This window comes from Panulirus ornatus, chromosome 38 (genome assembly GCF_036320965.1).
Source record: "Panulirus ornatus isolate Po-2019 chromosome 38, ASM3632096v1, whole genome shotgun sequence".
In the NCBI taxonomy this organism is placed as follows: domain Eukaryota; kingdom Metazoa; phylum Arthropoda; class Malacostraca; order Decapoda; family Palinuridae; genus Panulirus; species Panulirus ornatus.
In genome coordinates this window covers 16,299,091-16,302,395 of record NC_092261.1, presented here as the reverse complement: position 1 = coordinate 16,302,395, position 3,305 = coordinate 16,299,091, and positions in this window count along the sequence as shown.

The following is a 3,305-nucleotide window of genomic DNA, read 5'->3' as shown; positions in this document are numbered from 1 at the left end:
GTTAATGATAATGTTGAGATAATGATAGTACAGATGAAAGCACTACTGCCTCTGTTGATGATAATGACACTGATAATGATGTAGGAGCAGCTTGGCTGGCCCTATACCTCCGCCGGACAACATTAAGCTGTCATCAGCAGCCGTTGCCTTGAATACTAAGATGATGGCACGGTCGACAGGCACCAGCCTTACGCCCAAAGCAAATCACCCGCGAGCATGCGCACACCATCGCTCCTGCGACCTATCATGTGTATGTTGTCTGATTGGACGATAACGTTAACTAGCCATAGTTATACGCTGGGCACCGCCTGGAAGTCGTAACTTCTCGTGATGTAGATAAGGTTTCTTATCTAAGGGCTACAGATCACTCATGTAGGAGTGGAGGTCATCGACGCATTACAGTGTTAAGCAACGAGAGGAATATGATGAAGACTCTGTCGTTTATTTAACCTTCTTAGGCGATGCAAACGACGAATGTCAGGTACAAATGAGTCTAACGAGATCACCCAATTACATCCCCATACGACTTTCAGACTCGTGAACACGACGGTATGGCGAGGATGTTGGCCTTATCGAGCCCTAAAACCTGGTTTAGGTCGTGAGCTTCAAGGGTTGATAAACCAAAAACGTTCATGATAAAACTTGGTTTGTAATCTTCGATTTGCGGTGCAGCGACGACTCCTTAAACCCATAAATACAAATGAAAAACATATATATATATATATATATATATATATATATATATATATATATATATATATATATATTTCTATGAGTCCACATATATATATGGTAACGACGTTTCATGAGTCGACAGGTTATTGAACTGCACATACGACTTGAAACCACGATAGTCAAAAGACCTAATTAGTCAGCCACAAAATACCTCGCCTGTAGGGAGTCATGTGACCCAGAGTCAGGCCAATAAACATGTTATTAAAATCAATCCGATTTTTATCACCAAAATATCACCACAGACACCATCGCGTTACCCACAGTCTGACCTCGAGCAGCAGCATCCAGTATCTCCACGTTAAACGAGTTGTTAAACGAGAGTACTAACACACACACACACACACACGCACACACACACACACACACACACACACACACACACACACACATACACACACACACACACACACACACACAGGTGACTCGGGTCATTAAAACACACAGTAGATGATTTCTGATACGTAGCCATGGCTCAGGAAATTTCCCCAGATAATGAGGTCAAATGAAGGGAGAAATTTATGGGTATACGTAGTGATATGTGAGGAAGCGACGGCAGAAAAACGAGCGGCTGGGAAAATGACTCTTGTCGTTAGCGAGAGGCTTGTCGTCGACTACACACACACACACACACACACACACACACACACACACAACTGCTGTTCTCCTCTGGGCAGAAGTAAGGGGCCTAGGGACAACCCCAGATGACATGGGATAAAGCGATAAGGGGAGACCTGACTCCCCTTCCGCCTCCTCCTTTTCACTTTAACTCTCTCTCTCTCTCTCTCTCTCTCTCTCTCTCTCTCTCTCTCTCTCTCTCTCTCTCTCTCTCTCTCTCACCTTACTGACCTCACCTCGACTTTATTTATCATGGTGTCCTTCCACAACAACAGAACGGTGTCGTCCCTGCACGCTGATGTTTTCACGCGGAGGAGGGTGGGTGAGGGAGGGGAAGTCGAGCCCAGACGCCCGTGTGTCAAGTTACTTTAAGCTGGTACGCGCCTCTCTCTCTCTCTCTCTCTCTCTCTCTCTCTCTCTCTCTCTCTCTCTCTCTCCTTCCTTTCCCAGACTCTTAGTTTATTAATCACCCACGTTTGAAGACATTCTCTTTTTTTTTTTTTAGTTTCGTATTTTCAGATAGCTAAGAGTAATGTTAGTGATTGTTATGTTTTGGTTTTAACCAAGATCTATCCGTTCATCATCTTCCTGGATGCATATGATTGAAGATGATCGATGTCTCTTTAGGATCACCTTTCCTCTCTACCTTTTTTTTTTTTTCCTTGTCATATTCATCACATTCATTGTTACCTGCTATCACATCAGTGGTTACCATGATAATGACGAGCATACACGTCATTATCATCATTGTCATTATTACGAATTCCTATTCATCACATTCATCATTATGCACTATCATGATAGTGACCAGCATACACGTCATTATCATCATTGTCATTATTACGAATTCCTATTCATCACATTCATTATTATGCACTATCATGATAGTGACCAGCATACACGTCATTATCATCATTGTCATTATTACGAATTCCTATTCATCACATTCATTATTATGCACTATCATGATAGTGACCAGCATACACGTCATTATCATCATTGTCATTATTACGAATTCCTATTCATCACATTCATGGTCATGCACTATCATGATAGTGACCAGCATGTACAGCATCACCATCACCACCATTAGCAGTCATCACCATCACTTTTGACCACCGCAAGTGGCTGCGACCAGACCGCTTAGTTTGAACTCCACGTCCAGAGCAGAACATAAATGCGGCCAGTATTCACTATCAGATGTGGAAATAACTCCTTATCTCACCACGGCTGTTCTGTATCTTTAGGAAGATGTTGTCCAAGTGTTAGGGAAGGTCGTGAACAAGATTCTAAAGCTAGGTCGAGATCCCCTCGACATTCTTAGCTGCCTCGTAAATTAAGCGTAGGGTATTAAAGTCCCCATCTTGTATCATGGAGACTCTATGGTTGTATTTATGTATGTATATGTTTGTTAATTGGTAGATATTTCTTAATTAGTAGATAAAAATGAGATTAGCTTAATATTTTTTCTTGGTATAAAACTCACAGAAGCACGAGACACACCTTGCTTCAACATGAATTGGTAATTACACTATTAAGTTTATGAGATTAGCTCATTATTTTGTCTTAGTATAAAACACACAGAAACACGAAATATTCCTTGCTTCAACATGATTAGGTAAGATACACTCGTAAGTTTATATGATATGGCTCAAAATTTTTTGTCCACATGTAAGACTCACAGAAACGGGCAAGGTTGCTGCCTTTTCAAAATGATTAGGGTAAACACACCAGCGGATTGATGTGAGCAACAAAGGGGTATAAAGAAACGTGCCCATTTGTCAGGTTGTTGTGGGAGTTGAGTAAGAAAACTGGTCCCGAATCTTTTCGGCCGGTTCCCCCCCCCCCCCCCCCCCCCCCTTTCGGAAGAATTTAATTTGAATGCAAAAATTCCCTTAACATCATGCTAGGCATCCGAACACTGTCGGTCGCCGATTTAACATACGCTCCGGATA